Consider the following 20,287-nt stretch of genomic DNA (forward strand, 5'->3'; position numbering starts at 1 on the left):
TCAAAAAGGCTGTCAGAAGCAAAAAATACTTAGGTCAAAGCACATTCCATAGAACTGCCAAGGTACACCTCGTCCCCTCTGTAAAGTGCATTGCTGGAATGTATATGCAGCTTGCAATTGTGCTCAACACTCTTTATCCATAAGACTGAACTCAATGCCAGAGAAGACATTTGTAGACATCCATGGTATAAAAATTGCCAGCCTCCTAAAGCTAGTGTAATCTTGGTTGTCAGCTTGACCACATCTGGAATCAACTAAAGCCCAAGCAGCTGGGTACACCTCTGAGGGATTTTTCATGATTGGACCACCTGAGGTGAGAAGACCCACCCTAAATCCCAATCATTTGAGCTTGAAAGACCCACCCTAAACCTGGGCTACAACTTGTGGTGGCAGCCCACATCAAATGGCCTAAAAGAAAGCTTGTGCTCTTTGTCTGTTTGCTGTCATGCACATTAGCAAGTTCATCTATTCTGCTGGTGAAGTATTCCTTCACTATTAGAACCTACTTCTCTGGAATTCCAACACAAGACCAAAGACCAGCTATGACATCCAGCCTCATGCAGGGATCAACTACCAGACTTTTCCCTTTTCTACTGGGAGATGGCCGCTGTTTGACTACCCCAACAACAGTCTGTATCCCACTCTCAAATCCTCCTTTAATAATATTCACTCTACCAGTTCTGTTCCTCTAGAGACCTCTGGCTAATACAGCTGGTGTACACGCCCTTGGTATTTGGACTTGACAAGAGATGCCCATAACTGGGGCATATGTCTGAAAGCCCAAACTAGACCAGCTTCCACAGGCTATCACATGGACCCTCCCACACTGCCAGCATTGTCTCAGGGTAGGCTTCTCTCACAAAAACATCGTATTTACTCAGAGAAGTTCAATTCACAGTCTCCTGCCATTGCAGTGATCACACACAGAAGAAAACAACCAAACCTCCTCTCCTGGAGGCTGGCGGCCGACTCCATGTGTATCTGTCACTCCACCTACCTGCTGGATGGAAAGACTGTAGTGCAGATGTGAGGGTTGGCCCGTGCTGAGGGCTTGGGCATGTTACTCACCCACTTCCATTCTCAACACTTCTGCCATAAAAGGAAAATTTAAACCATCTGTTATGGTGGATGTCTGTGATCCCAGCTCTTGGGAAGGAGGTGGGGATAGGAGAATTAAGAGTGTAATGCCAAGCATGGCTGTGTAGTGAGTTAGGGGTTGTCCTGGTATGTCTCAAGGAAACAAAAACAGAAGCAGAGGAAAGACAATTTAGGTATACAACACAGACCCATCATTACCTTTCTGCTGTTATCTTCATGTTTTCATATAAATTTTCTCAAAATATCTACATTTTTATTGAGTTTTAATATTTGCATCAAGTGTAACAATAATTATATAACAGTACAGAACAAGAATGTTCACAGGTCATCATGGCTTCAAGCATCCATCTTTACCCCAAGACCAGTACACAGGGACAACATGTTCCTGGAGCATATGCTCAGGTATAGGAAGTTGCTGGGAGGCAGGGTCCCCAAGTTCTGTTCAGAGAAGCTTCTCTTAGAAGGACCTAGAGGAGTGCATTCATTCAGCCACTTCTCAATGCTGATTCCTCCCACATCCTTGTGTCCCGCAAGACACTGAATAGCATGTCCAGCACCACTAGCAGTTGAGTTGAAGTCTATGACAGAACTCTCATAGGAGGCCTCAAGCAATTAACTTTACCGTTCTGAAGAGTGTGGTGGCCCTGTGCCTCATGATGATGTGCATGTTTATATGCTTGTCCAATAAACTTACAGAGGTTGGCAACTTTTGGGAGCTTGCTTTTTGTTTGTTTTCTATTATATTTACCTAAATTGACAGAGCAATGAAGGAAATTATTTTTCAAGTGCCTGCCTCTTCCACCTCCCTCAAGAGCAGTTTCCAATTATTTTAACCAAACAGTCTAACCACTCAAAGATTAGGACGCCCACAGATATAATGGCCAATTCTTGTAAGTTGGTTTGGTGGAAACAGTGTTGCTGTAGGTGGACTTTGCATGTTGTAAGTTACATATTCTTTCATCCAATGTTAATAAAGAACAAACTGAAGATAAGATCTTGTTAGAAAGTAGTCCTTGTTATTGACACTGATGTTAATTTATAATCTGGCAACATTTTAGAATTCAAATATAAGAACTTGTTTACCAGATCATTTCATAGCAACCTGGTAAGTATAAGGTTTTTGGTTTTTGTTTTTAATTCTGTGATGCTTTACAAAAAAACAAAAACAAAAACAAAACAAACAAACAAACAAAAAAAAACAGTGTGAAAAGTGAACAGGTTGTGAAGGTAAGTAAAATCCAGGGATTTTTATTTCCTAGACTGAGGGGGGAGTACATGTGGCCATGAGGGGCCAGCAGGCTAAAATCCTGTGCTAACAAGTTGGGACTCACCAGATCATAACTGCAGATCCTGTCTGTCAGGGTTCAGTCTCTCTGGATGATGTGCATACAAACCTGGCTGGCAGAGATGGTGAATAACATGATCAAGCTCTGAATCCACCACTGAGGAATGAGGGAGTCAGGAAGGGTGGGCTCAATCCAGCTCATAGTTTGGTACTAGCCCAAAGAATGGGTTGTCTGTACACAATGCACTTTATCCAAGTCACAAGCTGCGTGTTAGCGGCACTGCTAGAATGTAAACAAGCTTTATTTTAATAAAAGCATCGCGTCCTGGGGGCTAGAATACTTAATAAACTCAATATGTAAAGAAAGGTCTCCAGTCCTCACTCACATTCAGTCTGTTTCTATTTGTTGTTCATATTAGGGGGTGGAGATAGCGGCATTGTATATGCAGGTGTATGTGGAGGCCAGGAGTTAACTTGGGTGTAAGGCTTTGGGTGGCTCTGCCTTATATTTTGAGACAGTCTCTTATTGGCCTGGAACTTGTCTATTAGGCTAGGCTGGATGTTTTGTGAGCTGCCAGGGTCACTCCATCTCCAGCCCCAGAGGCGATAAGTACATGCTACCATCTGACATTTGCATATGGGTTCTGGGGATCAAGCTCAGATCATCATCCATACTCAGAACCTTGCCCACTCATCCCTCTCTGCAGATCACTGTTCACATTGTTTAAGGCTTTTCCTTTGGTAAAACATCAGCCTGCCCTCCCTACCCTGGACAGACCCTCTGCCTCCAGGATGAAATGCACTTACCCCAGGCTTACTGTACACTACACCATGATTCCTCTCTCAAGTTATTTGCTGATGGTGTGACCCCTCAAAGTTCTATCCCTCACTTATTTGCAAACCTTTGCAACTCCAGGCAGAATTTGTTCACCTCTGGGTGAGCATGGCATTAAGTGTGCCTCTGCCACAGTATTTCCAATTAAGAAAATGATGGCCTCTCTTGGTCCCTCCTCAGAGTTGAGCCTATAGGGGGCTAGGCTGAGCATTTTTTTATACTGTATCCTGTGGCAGGTCAGTGTAGCTGAACTTGACGAACTTGACACCCTTCTTCCTCCATTATGCTTTGTTAGGGAGCTGGTAATTACCAAAATATGGCTCCTTCCCTGAGAACTAAAGGGAAATAGCCAAACAGGCAGCAGAGTATACCTCTTCTATCCACTCTGCCTGAATCCATTAAGATCTCTCTCTCTCTCTCTCTCTCTCTCTCTCTCTCTCTCTCTCTCTCTCTCTCTCTCTGTGTGTGTGTGTGTGTGTGTGTGTGTGTGTGTGTGTGTGTGTGTCTCCTCTCTCCTCCCTCTTCCTCTCCTTCTCCCTCCCTCTCTTTCTCTCTCTGTGGATTCTTTCTTCATGAGAAGAATTTATGGGAGAGAGAGAGACAGACAGAGAGAGAGAGAGAATACAACTGGCCCACAATAATTTAACTATCCTCCTTATAATGACTCCACATTTTAGCTGTCCTAGGACTGGTTTATACTTTAAGAACTTTCAGAAGCTAAATTCTTTAAAATGCTTTAAAACAGTACTGAAAGGAATGGGCTTCTGGTATATGGTCTTAGGAGTCGACATAGATGCTGGTTTAACATTCTGAACATCTCCCCTTCCCCAAGCTCCCCTTCCCCAAGCTCCCCTTCCCCAAGGCAGATCCTGCAGGTAGAAAACGCCTTCTCCTTAGCCTGAGCTCTGCGGGGATAAGTAAAGTCAAGCCTAGGGACACAGTGAATTCTTGCCCCTAAACTTGCACACCGCCCTGGAACTAATGGTAGGGTAGAAACATGGACATGCTCTGCTAGGAAGGTTCAGGTCCACATTAGCTCTGTGATCTCAGGAAGGTCACCTTCCTGGAAATTCATTTCTCTAAACACAAAGCTAACTGAAGCTTCTTTACCTGTGCTCAGGATTATTTTGAGGATCAAATAAGGAATTGGCATAGAGACCCTATCTTTGAAAGTTTTTTATCACAGAAGCAGAGAGCTTTCGGTACATCTGTGCAGAGGAATCTCACTGTTCCACATACACCCTGCTGCAACTTCTTTGGAAGAACAGAGGTTGTAATCGTAGATAACCAGTAAGCTCTGCCTGGCCTAAGGCCTTGTTTCCATACAGCAGGGCATGTTTGCAGCAAGAGACATGTGTGTACTCAGATCTTCATTGTTTCTACTCGTGTGCAGCTTTTAAGTCAAATTAATAGTGTATACAAGTCATGCTCTGCAATCACAGCCCACAAAAGACAGTAATTTATCTAGATTTTAAGGAAGGTTTTGCCATGGCAAACAAGTTTTCCATCCAGTGACTCTTTGCAGGCATGTTGGAATCTGGTGAGCAATTAATAACACCACCCTGGATCTTGCTGTGCCTCAGAAACAGCAGTTAAACATATCCTTGTGCACATACACACCCCACACACATGCACACACCCCTTTTGTATACCTGATGCTTTCTGACACATATATTCACATCTGGGGTATCACAGCTGATCCAGATAGCCCTGAGATCCATCTTCTTCTTTGATAATAGACTGTTAGGTTTCTTTAGAAAAGATATTCATATTTTTACAATTGATTAGTAAATATCTACAAGTGTAAATGTGTTCTAAGTGTTGGATACTATAAAGGATTCACAGAGTACTGATTCTAACTCATATTTCTAACAAAATCCTTCTCTGGTTCCTGGTGACCCTTGTCTCCCAGAAACTCAGCATCTTTGATCAGCAGAAGTAGGAGTGAAAAGCAGCTGGGACCCATCTGCACGCATAACTCATGACTCGTATGAGGGACGGGCCAGGGGATGGCTGTACCCACACCTAGAGGACAGTGGCCCCACTGAAATGACCTTGAAAGTGTCAGATTAAAGAAACATTGGGATGTGATATGAAGGCTGACAAACAACTCTGTCTTCTGTGACAAACGTAAAAGTGGAGAGGTGGGAACCTAGATATGAAGGTCTATTCGGCTCTCAAGAGAAACCAAGGAGGGAGAGCAGAACCTAGGAACTGGGTGTATAACCAAGCTTTAGGAGACCTCAAGGGCAGGCTGGGCATGCTTTCTGTCCCAGCTCTGCTTCTGTCCTGCCTGTCTTCGGCCTCATGGGCGCAGTTTATCACCTGTGTAATTGGCAAGAGTCTGTCCACAAGTTTGTATGTGAAATCTCTTTAAATTGTGATACAAGTGTAAGAGATGTAATGTGATAATAGTTACTATAGTATCATGCACTGGTGGCAGCTGTGTGATAGGACACAGACAATGGCATGAAAATATTCCTAAGGACATTGGAAGAATAAGAGACAGTAGAGGAACAGGTGTGGAGGTGAGGAGAGCTCAACCAAAGAGGGCATCATGGTCTGAACCCAAGAAAAGAAAGGAAGGCAAATAATGTCAGAGTCCCCTGGGTTTGGGTCTGTTTGGGTAATACTTCTTGTGAAGCTGTAGATTCAGGGAGAGGGACAACTATTTGGTCCATCCATTGCCCAAGGACACTACAAGTAGACAGGTTAGTGGGTGGAAGGATTGCTTCCACAGTGAAATGCTGGCACAGCTGGTCAGCAGCCTGTGCATAAGATTCATCTCCTCTGCATTTACACAACCAGACACCATCCATAAGATAGGATGAATACACCCCAAGCTAGTCCTCTTTAGATTCTAGCATCTTTACCTTTCATGTTCTGCATGAAGAGTTATTACGTTCTCGAACACATCCACTACTAGCACAGTGTCTTGAACATAAATCCTTATTCTCCATGTATGGTGTCCACAAAGACATGAAAAGCCAAGTGTCCTCCTCTTGCCACAATACCCAAAACAGAGGATGGGGTGTACCCCAGAGCTGATTATTATTCTTAGTTTTAATTACCTCTGTTTTTAATCACCTGTATCATTTTGTTCAATCTGGAAGAATAGGCCATAATGCTCTAGTACAGTCTCACGGTGGTTTCCTTGGTGTGATGTTTCCTGGTATGTACATAACAATAGACCCTAGGACCAATCTTAAACTACACTTAGCAGCAGTGAATGGTTTGAGTGTTATGTAATGATCATAGAATTCTTAACCTAAGCTCATCAATGATGAGTGGCTATATTATCACTTCAGTCTGTTACACAAATACACACGAATTTACTTTCATAGTAAAATTTTAAATGATTAGAGTAATCTATGGGAAGAGGTAGGCATGACCCACCCTTGTTGGCATGCTGTGAATATGTGTTTTACTCACAGGCACATGAAGGATAGCACTGGGCGTTGGTTTACATGCTGTGCCTCCACAATGTTAGGCTATGTTTTGTGCTGCATTAGTATCGTCATCTTGCTTGTCACACAGGGATCAATTCTAGAATCATATTTCAGCTAGAATCATTGAATCGGTTCGGCACTCAAGATTATTTTTTTATATGCAATACTGTAATGACAATTTTAGCATGCATTTATGCACACGTGTGACTAAAGCATATTTGGTAGACACCAGGAGCTAAAATTGTGAAATCAGCATATGCATATTCAAAATTAGTATACATGCTGCCAAATTCCTGACAAGGGTGTTCCATTTAGACCCACTTAACCTGCTTGAGAGTGCACTTGCCTGGCCCCTACCATACCCCATAGACAGGATAAAGCCTCTGATATCCCATCCTAGGCACTAAGGGTCCTGGTTGCTCTGGCCACACCATTGTGGGCTCAAGAGTCCTTTTCTGCATCTGTTTGGAGATTACCACAAGATAGAGACTGTGAGTAGAGGTTTGAGGAGCACATCTTGATCTAGAGGGCAGTTTACACACGGGATGCCTATGTCTATAGATACCTCCACATTGCAAACTCTGAGCACTGGTGTCCTTCATATTATCAGTTGGAACAAGGGTCCCTCACTAAATCAGGGTCTTGTTATCAGCACCAATCCTACCCAGGGCCTAGGAAGGCTATTGTAATATGCTAGATTCTGTCAACTTGACACAGTCTAGAAAGCCCAGGAAAGGAATTGCCTAGATTGGGTTGTCCTGTGGGCATGTCTGTGAGGGATTTCCTTAACTGGATTAACTGAGTTAGAAAGATCTACCCAGAAGATGGGTAGCACCATTTCATGGACTGTCACCACTCTAGAGGGGGTGGGATCTGGGAGAATGGAGACGATAAGTCTCACACAACAGCCAACTTTATTCAGAGCCCCAAACAGTTTATACTCTGAAAGTTAAGAGAAATCACACGGGTAAACTTCTCATGAGTTCAAGCTGTATACAATCATAAGGACAAGCCGCACATGGCAAAAACATGTTTTTTCCATAGAGGCATATAAAGGATACTTTAAACATTTAATTGAATAACAGCAGCAAGCAATAATGGGTAATCTGAAGTAAACTCACTCCTATCTGCTACACCTAGGAGGAGCACACAAACACATTCCAAGAGCAATTTCCTGTTTTGAAGAAAATGAGGTTGCAAGACTCTTGTCTGGTATTTTGGAGTGTTCTCACAAGCACTCAGAATTCTCCTCACACAAGTCCATTCTTGGACCGTGTTCTAACTGTGGACTGAGCCCCGGACTGAACAAAGAGAAAGCAAAGTGAGCTCAGACAAGCACACGTGAGCTCATTCTCTCTCGGCTCTCAGCCATGGAGGTGACTCACTGCTTCAAGCTCTTGCCACTGTGAGTTCCTTGCTGTGATGGTCTCTGCATGGAAGTGTGAGCTAAACTAAGCCTCCCCTCACCCAAGTAGCTTTTGCTAGATATTTTGTCATGGCAATAAGAGCAAAATTAGTGTGGTGTGATTGAAAAATTTGCACATGGCAATGAAGTTTGGACTCTCTGAATTGCCCAAATGCATACCCACACTCAAAATATTGGATTCTGTGAGCAAATCTGGGAGTCCAAAGTTAATTTGGACTCTAATTACATGCAAAAAGGTGTGTGGCATTTAAAAATGGTAAGGAGAGTTTTGATATACCTCTGCCTTTTCTGATGTCCTGTTGTTTCTCTTTAAGATGTCATCATCTATTACTTCTGTTGTCATGTGACTTCCTGGCTTATTATAGTCTTTATTTTCTGCAAAGGTTCCTTCCCTTCCCTTTTGAAAATCTGGAAGTGGACATACTTTGAATTTCATAGACATAAGAAAATGAATTATCTTCCCACAAGCTGTTCTAAAGCACAGAGTGTAAGTAAGCATGGGAGTGGGGCTCTTAACATATGGGTAACTTGGCATGAAGGGAAACACAACCCTCTTCCTGCAGGGAAGATGGTGAGCCAGAGAGTTCACAGAAGTTGTTAGGAGAGGTCCTTCATGCTGCCCTAGAGTATGGTCCTTCTATCAGTAGATGCACGGGGAGAGAAGGCAGAGATGTGTGTGCGAGTCATAGGCATGCGCCATCAACCAGGGCTGCCCACCACAGGCAGCTGGGACACGCTGCTTCCTGTCCACCATCTGGACTCCAGACGTGACCACGAAACTATAAGGAAGTCCTGTTGGAAATTGCCTTTCAGGTCCAGATGGTGCTGAGACACCAGTCTAGGAAAGCAAACCATGCTGAGGATAGAGTCCTTGGGCTGTATCTCATGAGGTCTTATCATGAACTCCACCTCACTCCGCTGGGGAGTCTACTCTCTGCTCCACTGCGCCAGGGCTGGCAGGCAGTTGTCTGGTTCTCATTGTTCGGTGTTGCAAGCCCGAGGAAGATGTACTGTCAAAACATGTCCCTCATGTTTTAGCCTAGCTCATGCAGAACTTTGAAGAAGGAAAACTTCAAAAGCTAAAATCATTTCCGCTGGAGTGGAAGTGGTGCTGGGATGGTAGCACACACACTTCATCATAGCCAAAGCTTCTCACACAAAAGCCGTTTGTGTCATGAGAATCTTTAGACGAGCCAGACTAAGTGCAGGGCTAAATGTGCACAAAGTCAGGTTCTGCTACCTGCTGAAGGGTCCTAGGAGTGGAGACAGAGCAGGGAATACTTCCCACTGGGAGGGGCTCATCATTGCTGTCATTATCAGGGCTGCTTTAGAAGCACTGGGAGGCAGGAAGCATTCCAGATTCCTAATTCCTAATGCCATTCAACCAATGCTCAGAGCGTCAAATGTGTCCGAGCCAACCAAAGAGGAGAAATGCCTCGAACCAGCATCTCTGCTTGCTGCAGGAAACAGCTTCCTGGCCAGCCATTCATGCCAAGTACACAGCAGGGCATCGGGAATTCTTGGGGAAAAAAGTCTGAGGTACTGTATTGGCTAGTTTTATGTCAACTTTGTACAAGCTAGAGCATCAGAGAGAAAGGAGCCTCAGTTGAGAAAATGCCCCCATAACATCTAGCTATAGGCAAGCCTGTAGGGCATTTTCACAATTAGTGATCAATGGGGGCGGGCCCAGCCCATTGTGGGTGGAGCCATCTCTGGGCTGTTGGTCCTGGGTTCTTTAAGAAAGCAGGCTGAACACTTCATGATGAACAAGCCAGTAAGCAGCACCCTTCCATGGCCTCTGCATCAGCTCCTGCCTCCAGGTTCCTGCCCTGCTTGAGTTCCTGTCCTGACTTCCTTTGATGATAAACAGTGATGTGGAAGCATAAGCTGAATAAACCCTTTTCTCCCCAATTTGCTTTGCTCCCGCTGTTTCATCATGGCAGTAGTGACCATAACTAAGATAGATGGTAAAGGATAAATCTTAAATTTAACTCTATGCCGTGTGTGTTGGGTAGAGAAAGTGAACTTCAGTGGTTCTGCCATTCAGCAGGCTTCCCACCACTGCTGGCTCAGCCAGGTTCTATGATGCCATCGTATCCTTGAAAAGAGCAGTGATGTGACTTAAAAATCAGGAACCTCGAGTGTGTGTGCTAGGCACCTTCCCATAATCTGATCTTGAAAACAGATACCAGCTGCACGAAAGACCCAGGACCCAGACTGTAGAGATACCCCCTCAGCTGTTGAGAGCCAGCTGCATGGATGGGGAGGCTCTGAACTCTGGCTGCTTTGTCTTGTAAGACTGAGGCTCGGATTCTGAGCTGCAGTGGTCACTGTCTAAGGTCAAGGACGGAGAAGGTGTTGATTCTTCTGGAGGAATGCCTGAGTAACCAGCTCCTGGAGGGGACTGATTGGTGGCAGTCTGGACATTTGCCACTGCCCCACTGCTGTGTAAAAATTACGTGTGCAAATGCACTGTAAATAAAGGAGCAGCCATTGTTGAGAAAACAGAAGTGCTGTGTGGATTTGTAGTGTATGCATGTGTATATACTCATATTAGTGTGTGTGTGCATATATATGTGTGTGTATGCATGTGTGGTGCACCTGTGAAGGCATGCATGTGTTGGTATATGCATTTGTGTATGTTTGCATATGTGTGCATGTATGTACCTGTGAGTATGTGTGTGAATGGGGACATTGTATTGTGCACATGGGTGTACATTTTCAAGCAGATCTATATTTGAGTGTGCATGTGAGAGTATCTGTGCCTCCACGTGTGTGTGGGTATGTTAGTATGTATATGTGTGAGATATGCATGTAACTGTGTATACATGAGAATGTAGGTATATATAGGTATATGAGAGTGTGTACTGGCTTGTGGGTTTTGTAAGCATCTGTGCTTATGTGCATGCTTGAGAGTGTTGAATATGATAGATAAGAGAAATCCATACTAAAGTACTAAAACTTAACATGTTTAGGCATGTAGCATAATCTTTGCAGACTAATGGCTCTAGACCTAGAATACATCACCATTTATCATTCCAGTTTTCAGTCGGATTTGGGTGGTGAGTAATCTGAGCCCCACATGGCATTTCCAGATTGATCTGTCCTTTGCTTGGAGAATTTGCTCCAGCAATGCTTTACACACCAGCGTGTATTATGTGGGAGACGGTGTTGGCCTCTTAGTCCTGTGGTTGAATACTCTGAATGCTGACTTATCTCCAGGTAGCCTGTGAGAAGTGGAGCGTAGTGTCTTTTAGAGGATTTATGGTAACGCTGCTGTGTGTGGCTGATGCAAACTGGAGAGCCCTGAGGGTCTCTTCATTCCCTGACACACTTCACTGCCGCCCATTAACACCTCGGCTGTTATTGCCATAGACTGGATTTAATGAGGCCTCTGAATTGGAGTTTAGCATCAGAAACAATGGCTTCACCAACCAGGCACCTAGCTCCCCAGCTCTCTCCCTCTGTTTCTCTCTCTGTCTCTCTCTCTCAAATAAATTCTCTCTTTGTTGATATTCTTTGAAATAATCTAGGTATTTAAAAATCAGAACCAAGACAATATTATAGAAAGTTAATAAGATATATTCTAAATTTCTACTCATGAAGATCATTTCTTTTGTTGTTGTGTTAAAGATAAAGCATGGTGGTGACATGTAGAAGTCTCCTGAGGCATCAGCAGACTATATTTTGTTATGATGGGAGGGGAAAACCTAGTATTCAAGGAACTAACAAATAAAATATTTTCACCTATTGCTTGGTTTCTTAATGTCATCAAAGTAGTGAGGAAGGATAATTATTGCACAGATTGCTTGGAATTGGCTGAGTATTCTGTGCACTTAGCTTTAGCCTCAAACAGGGCATGTTTAAATCAGGCAAATAACTTAGGTTTCAAAGTGAATCAACTAAATCATTTTTTACCTGTATTTATTTGTTCATTTTTGAGGGGAGAAGTTGCCACAATGTACTTGTGGAAGTCATTTCTCTCCTAGGAATCTAACTTTGGTCATCAAGCTCAGTGGTAAGTGCCTTTTACGCATAGAGTCACCTCCCTGGACTTAAAAGTTTAAAAGTGGTTTAAAATCAAGGATTCTAGAGAAGTCATCCTGTGGATGCCTGTCTTTAAGCCCCGCTGTTTTAAGTGTCAGTGCCCATCTTTGCTTCCTGTCAGCAACTGTGTCTTTCTTGCTGTTCTGTCCCTTAGGAGATGAACACCAGGACAAATTGGTGACAATATCCAGCTAGCATTTCTGAGTCCTGTGGCAGGAGCCAACAGCACTGGTCAGAGGAGGACCCAGAGAGTGAACTCAGGTACCAAGTCCTTGGATGCTGGGGGTTGTCCCTCAAAGCCTGTGGGGACAGAAATTGCACCACCCATTTCCCAACACAGCCATTTAACACACAATTACAGAGCATTTGCTGTTAAATGAGAGGGTGTGCTGCTGTTCTTGATACTGAAGTTACACATGGGTGTCATGATGGGGGCTACACAGCACCCTGTCGGTGCTGTGAGGAGTCCTCGGGCCAGGCGGTAAGAGGATAAGACTGTGTTTCCTTTAATAATCATTGCAAACAGGTTCCACATTCAAGCACAAGAAGCCATGTTTTTTGAGTTCACAAATTCTGGTCTAGAGGGTCAGATCAGGTGGGCTGGTGAGGAATGCTGCCAAGGGTTCACTGTCAGGTGTCAGAGCCAAAGGTTAGGGTGAACATGATGTGACCCAGACCTCAGAACCAGCCAAGCCTCCATCTCTGGGCATGTACGGTGTGGCCTTGCTTCAAAGCCTCTGGTACTGCATTCGTGTATCTCTGTTGGAGAAAGGGATGCCAGTAAAGCTGCTGTTGTTCAGGATGCTCTGTGTGGCAAGCTCTGGTCTACATGTTCAGGTTCACAGTGCAGCAGTAACTTGTTTGTCTGCCAACTACCCCATTTGCCTGTCTGGTAATGGAACTCCAGTCCCACTCCATGAAGATGAGAGGCTGCGATTGACTCTCATATGCTGCAGCCTGGTGGGGCTGCTGTCTTTAAGAGCTTTGTGAACTGCAGTAATAGGTCACAGTCGTTTCCATTATTTTCCCTTCTACACCCCACTCATTTCCCCTGAAGAAACCCAGTGTGTTCATTGGTTCAGTCTGGGAAAAGCATTACGTCTAATTGTACATTTCCTTGCAGTTAAAAAAGGGTGGAGGGGGGTGGGGTGGGCACAACAGCAAAACCCTGTTCAGGTTGAGTGTTAACTCATACTTGGTTTTAAAATCAGTTACATTTCTGAATTTTAGGCTTCATCAGATCTCATTGAGTTCTAGTGATGAGACAGCTTGGTGGACTATTTTTCATCTAAGTAATATTTTAATGAATCTCTATTGAATTGGTATTTTTAACATTGAATAAATGTTCCCATTTAAATGAAGACTATCAATGTAGTTTAATTAAAAGTGTTCGATACAAACCTCATTGGAAAGTAAACAAAGCATCAAAAAAATAAAGAGATAGCAGCTAGTTTTGAAAGAGCAGCCCATCTACATGCTAACAGTCTTTGTGATTCTGCAAGATATATCCTGGGGAGGTAGAGCAAACTGAACTTGCTCAAAGGAGAAAACGTCCTTGAGGTTCTTAAGACCTCTAATCTCTCCCTGCCTTGTTCTCATGACCTTCCTATGACATCATGTGACTAGCTAAGCAGACCCTGGGTTAGCAGACCATCCTGGGTATGAGGGCTCCTGGTTTCCGGACCCAGTCAGAAGCCCAGCAAGTACCTGTATGTCACAAGGATGGTACCATTCAGTCCTCAGTGCCTGTGAACTGCCTCTCACGCTGGCTTTGGTGGTGACTGGAGGTGAAGTTCCCGAATGGAATTTCAGAAAGGGCAGAGAACATGACCAGCTGCACCCTGACTTCAGGAATTGTGGGGTGGGGTGATGTTTGTTTGTTATTTGGTTGGCTTGGTCTTTTGAGAAGGTCTTCTCCTCCAGTAGTCTCAGATTTATGATAATCCTTCCTCCAGCCCAGAAACAAAATGTTTGTGTTCATATGATCATGAACAAGACCACAGTCTGTGGGCAATTGTAGCACAGCTCAGGGTAGCAGACTGTGTTGTTTAGGCGCCAGTACCATGGCTCAGATCTTCAGTCTCCCAAAGGCCTGTGTGTTGGAACCCCCAACCCATGTGCTGTAGCAAGGCAGATCTTTCAAAAGCTGGGTCACTGGGAGTGTGTGCTATAAAGAGGTCCAATGAATACTGGGAGTGTGTGGAGCTTGCAGAGACTACGTGTCTGTACCATTTCCACTTTTGTACAAGTGTGCCTTCAGGTGGCATTCACATTCATGTGTGTGTATGATTCATGTACTCTACCTGAACAGTACACATGATACTACAGGTGTATGCCCTTATGGGGAGGGAAGAACTCAATCAAGCTCATCCTTCTACTCTGTCGTATCCTGACTATGTGGTGAATGGACTTTCTCTTCCATTTGCTCCCATCATGACAAACCACCTCACTACAGAGCCAAAGCTAAGGGCCAGTCAGTTACCAACTGACATCTCCAGACTGTCACTAAAGGAAAACCTCCGGTGTTGGCTATCAGGATGGAGAATAAAATAATACAGGCTGTGCCCTCAGAGACTCTAAGGCCAGAAGTCACTGCCATTGTACAAAATGAGCCATAGACAATACTAGGCCAACCAGGCAGGGCTGATCCCAAGAAAACTCTATGTGCAAAATGATGGCAAATGTGTCTGGATGGCAAGGAAGCAACGTCGGAAGTGCTAACAATTCTGTTGGTGTCCAAGGTGGGTGCCTCATGTTGTCCTCCCTTACAGACTCCAAAGTCCAGTGTGCTGGGAGTATGTCCATCCATCACAGGCTCTTTCATGTTACAAGGCATGTGAGTCAGGTCCCAGCATGAGTCAGTAGCTGCTGTAAATCCCACAGTCTGTAGAAACCAAGTGGGCTCCAGGAAGCCTACAAAATCCATGCAGAGGAGTTTCTAGCATTTCCATGGCAACACCACTCTGCCTACCACCTTGAGATCCCCCAGGTGCGTGTCTCACTGCTGTAAAAGCGACTGACAAAAAACGAGGGAGCTCTTTGTTTTGATCACAGCTCAGAGGAGCACAGGTCTTATGAAGGAAGAAGGAAGGGAGAAGGCATGAAGGCAGAAGTTGCAGCCTGTCTGTAGTCAGGAAGCAGAGAATGAAGGAATTGGGCTGGCTCTCTCTTTTTCCTTTGTTATTCACACTGGGACCCTGGTGTAGCTTCTTCCACCATGAAATGTCTCTGGAAACTTCCTCACAGACATGCCCAGCAGTGTGTCTCCTAGGTGATTCCAAATCTTCTCAAGTGACAATGAGGATTAACCCTTGCATCGGTGAAACTAGCCCCTGTGACTCTGGAACCCAGGCAGCAGAATGGGCACAAGAACCACACACCACACATGCAAGCCTAGAAAAGCTAGCAATGCCTGTGCAAGTGGCCCTGGGACAGTGCAGGAGCTAGGCTGCTATGCAGGACAGTATGAAGACTTGATATAATGCAGTTCACTCAGTCTGTTTTCCCAAATGCTGTATAATAAGAAAACAAACAGAAAGAAAGTAAAATACCAGACACAAAAGAGAGTTATTTCAAATTCTCATGTATCACAAGCTTTATAAAAGGGTTAATTTCCTGAAGGACTTGATAGGATACTGTAGACTAATTTTAAAGGCTGTTTTATTGGGAATAAGAATTTGAAGCACATTTTTCATGGAAACACAGATCACCAGCTGACTTCTCTGCTTGAGGGGGGAAGGGGGAATGTGTGCAACACATCCTAGATTATTTCAGAACAGCTCTGTGCAGCCAGCACCTGAGTTCGGGAAACAACCTACGGGTCATGCTGCTGTCACTCTCCTATAAGAAGAAGGGGCTTCCAGACACACGGCAGCATAACACCCTGCAGACATTTGGGTAGCATATCCCAAGAAGTCAGACCAGGGAACTGACTTCTGCTTTTGCTTCATGTAATTTGAGCCTCAGTTGCCCCCATGCATGAAAGGATAATAGTCATTTATTGTTAGCAACAAAAGTCTACAGAGCACAAGGTTGATTCATGAAACACACTGTAGTAGACAGTTCCAGCTTCTATGCTGTGTCTGAGATGAGGGTAGATGGAGGAGAACCTATGAGTCAGTCACCACCTGGTGCCCAGAGCTCTTGGAAGGCTGTTGGGGGGTGAATCTGGTCACCACAGCTTCTATAAAGAAACATTTCACGGGGAGCCTGCCTGTGGAGTGAGTAGCCCATACCAGATCTCACACTCTGTCTTGCTTCTGTTATCCCAGCATTCCCAGGCTGAGGAGACCTGTGCAGAGCTTGAAGCTCCTGCAGGAAGTAACATGAATTATCTGTGGTCTAGCCCTTAGTCTGTCGCTCACTCCGTATGTCGTGTGGGTGACTGAGCTCAGCAATGAATGAATGATTTCACAGTGAGATAGCTGCTACCGTGAGTTCCCCACTAAGAGGAGCTGGTAGGATGACCGCTGCCGAATGTCACTCATGTGAACAGTAGGATGCCAATCCTCTGACCATTGTATTAGATGTCTGTAGCTAAGGGCAAAGGTCAAAGGAGCCAGATTTCTCACTCTCACCTTTCTCTGTGGTGTTTTCCTCATTAGCCCCTGAACCCCTAATTCCATTGGAGCACAGTGCACCCCTCAATGTGGGGCTTGACTTTCTCCCCTCACCTGGTGCCTCCTGGAACCACCATTACCTTCTAAGTGTGGCCTTGAGCACCTGCATAGTGCAGGTCCTGAGATCCGTACACGTACATGCTGATCCACTGATGGAAGGTCCCCTCTTTCTTGGGTTTCTTGTCTCATTGCTTCTTGCAGCAGTACATGAAGAGAGGGAAGATTGTCTCTAACTGAAGTAAATAGATGGTTTTCTTCTTCTATAATAAAACACCTCTAGATAAATTATTCCAAAAGTCTCTCTCACACACAAATGTATGTCATGCATCTGTTTGGTGTCTTCAAGCCAGCATGGCATACAAGATATTAGACAGGAAAATGGAACAAAAATTCTGCTGAAGAGCTGTTGATGATAAACCATTGAGTGGGAGGGGGTTTTGATGTCTACATTAAAACGCTAACCACACCATGGAAAAAAAAGTAGAGTGTCTAAAGTGACAGGTAGAGTGTATGCCCAAGCAGGAGAATGGGAATGTCTCTGGAGGCAGCTCCAAAGAAGACTCCATTGAAGAAGCCCAAATCCTGGGCTTCCCCATGTTCCTGGCAGGTGCTAGGGAATTCTGTGGGAGCCAAGCAAAGGTGCTATCATGAGTTCAGATATAGTGATATAACAAGAAGGGGTTATAGCTGAGCTACAGCATGAGAGATAGGGATGAGAGCCTATGCAAAAAGAAAAAAAAGAGAAAAACTGGACAGGATCCAGGTAGACCAGCACCCTAGTGAGAGCATGAAATGTGTGATAAAAGATGAAGCTGTGATTTTGGAAGACCTAGGATAAAGAAGTGTTCAGAGCATCCACCATCCTGAGGGTGGGAGGAGCCTGCACTCACCTCTCACCACATCAGTTATGTGTTGAAATAGTGGTAAGGTACCACGTCACAGGGCGGTTAGCACTCCACACAGTGGTGCCTGAACCATGTAGCTCTGTGGCTGCACACAGCCCAGGCCCTCTCATTGCTATTCATGAAGAACCAAGACACACAGGCTTTACCATAAAAGACTGAGACAGAGCCATCCTGATTTATATCCATGCTGTGTGCCTAGCTTTTCCAATCAAAGTGCCTTCACTCACTTCGCAGCTGTGTCAAAAATGAAGCGGTGCGCTGTGAGCCACGGCAGGAGGATTTCAAGGACATTTTGTCAAAGAAAAACGCAAGATGCAGAAGAGAAGCCAAGGCTATGGCTGCACACATGTGTGTATTTGCTTATATTTGCATAAAGCGTCTAGGAGTGACAAAGAGCAAGCAGAAATGTCTGTATGTGTTTCTGCCGACGATTCAGGATCCAGAGGGAAATTTCTCATTGTTTTTCTTCATTCATCACTTGCTTTTTTACGTTTGAAACATGCAAATACATCTCTTAGTCAAAACAAACTTTGTAAGAAACCCAAAAGTGTTTTCGAGCAAGTCCCCTGATGTGCCCCTCAGACCCTCTGAGTTCACAGATGAGAGCAGATCAACTTTATCTGTAAGAAAACCAGCAGAGCTCCTGAATGCTGAGTCTGGACTTGAACTCTGTCCCTAAAACAGGAGTCACAGTGGCTCCCTCATCATCAGGCCACAGGGATATCATCAGAATCCTGTTTGACACTGATTGTTGGTGTACAGACTCAAATTTATCTGAATGCAGGAATCAATTAAGGCATGGTGGTGATGGCCACGTTGTGGGATGAGGATAAAGGAATGTGGGAGAGGAGGGAGAAATAGAGGCAAAGGAAGCGGGAGAGAGGGGGCAGGCTATGGAGGTAGAAAAGAGGGAGGGAGGAGAGGGGGAGAAAAAAAGGGGAGGGAGGGAGGGAGGAAGATGGATGGATGGATGGATGGATGGATGGATGGATGGATGGCAGTTAGAAAGGAAAGGGAATGTGGAGAGTAAATAAAAGGATGGGAGCCATCATCTTGGCCGACAACATGGTTGCAATAAGCATGGTTGCCTTTGCTGCAGCTCCCACATCTCACACATGCTCTGATCCCTAAAACTCTAACTCACAACCCAATTTACAAAAATCTTCATTAGGAGATTACATATTACATTATTCATTTACTCGATAATTGAGTGATAATCTTAAGGGCAGAGTCTCGACTCATTTAAATAAAGTGGTTTAAAATATAGCACTCAAGAAATAGCTGTGGAATGGGAGAGTGGTAACAATCATAGCAGAAATTCCTTAGGACACTAAAGGAGAAGGTGCCTTGTATCTTAGCTGTAGTTTACATAGTAAAATAGCTATGAATGGACAGTTGGACAGCTGGGGAGGTATAGACATCGATCATGAATTGTGTGTGTGTGTGTGTGTGTGTGTGTGTGTGTGTTAAATTTCTTAAAGTAATGCATAAATTATGTAGGGAAATAATTGTTTTCCCCCCTTAGAGGACAAATACTGAAGTATTTAGTTATAAGTTGTCATGATTTGGGAAGCCTGCTTTCAAAAGACTCAAAAACTGGTTTGTTAGCATATATGAATTTCATGTATATGTAAGCACTATATATGTGGGCATATATGATATGTTTTGTATGTAATGGGCATGCGTAATGGGCATGATTGTGTATATTCCATATATTACGTGAACATGCATGTACAGGTGTACACATCTGTTTTCACATATAGGGGAATGCATGCATATGTGTGGTATGAGGTGCATCTACAGCATGCATGTGTGTGCATGTCTAAGTGGACACATCTCTGCTTCCTTATATATGTGCATACATGAGTGATTCATGTACTCCACTTTAACAATAACATAATATAGACCATAAGATCCTAAGTTAACCCTAATATATGGATTTTTCTTTTAAATAGTCATGTAAATATCATTGATGGGGAGGATGTTTCACCCTTTCTTTGTTATTATGGCAAACTGAATCTTTCAGTGGGCAGAGCTTGTGAGCTCTGCTCCTAATTTCCCTGGAGAGATGCCTACCTTTCTCCCAGAGGCTCCTTATGGAAACACCAGCAAGCTGCCTCCCCTCATTAACAGATGACTAAAGCAGCTTGCAGGATGGATAGGCGTCTGAGGCCATGGCATCTGGCACTCATGATGAGCCACAGATGAGTTGCCAGCACATGCTTTTCCCCAGTTAGGGTGCTGCATTTATGTACTGCTGTCTGGTGAATGGGGGTCAACTTTACTCAGTGTGATTCTGGTGTGAGGAGTGTGGGCAGGGATGTGCTATCCAAGGACAGGCGTCGTGAACAGCCCTCTGCTTTAAAGTGGTATATAGTTCTGGAAATTTCACCAGCTATGAGAGTACTACTCAAAAATGCCCCTACCTCAAGAACATTATTTCTTCTGACTCATAATCACACAGAAATAGAAGGATAGTTATTCAGCAGCTCAGCTGCCCATCTGACCTTGTTTGTGGTTCTCAAGCTGCTGCCCATGGAAGGACAGGGAGTGTCTTCGACTGTGACCAGGAGGAAATGCAGAGCACTGGGAGTGACAGCCAAGAGGGCTGAGCATGGAAAAG

The 20,287-nt window shown here is 44.3% G+C and overlaps 1 protein-coding gene across 18 annotated transcripts in view; it reads left to right on the forward strand.

Annotated features, from left to right (window-relative positions):
* The window catches only part of Myt1l (myelin transcription factor 1 like), a 399,212-nt gene that overhangs the window by 104,870 nt on the left and 274,055 nt on the right, over window positions 1-20,287 (forward strand). For 17 of the 18 annotated variants that reach the window (XM_036170263.1, XM_036170272.1, XM_036170265.1 and 14 more), the window contains exon 3: window positions 12,295-12,401. The exons of the other annotated variant lie outside the window; for it this stretch is intronic. The gene's annotated coding sequence lies outside the window, so the exon portion shown is untranslated. The remainder of the gene's footprint in view (window positions 1-12,294; window positions 12,402-20,287) is intronic. 18 annotated transcript variants of the gene reach the window in all.

The sequence above is a fragment of the Onychomys torridus genome, chromosome 21, assembly GCF_903995425.1.
Source record: "Onychomys torridus chromosome 21, mOncTor1.1, whole genome shotgun sequence".
Taxonomy (NCBI): Eukaryota; Metazoa; Chordata; class Mammalia; order Rodentia; family Cricetidae; genus Onychomys; species Onychomys torridus.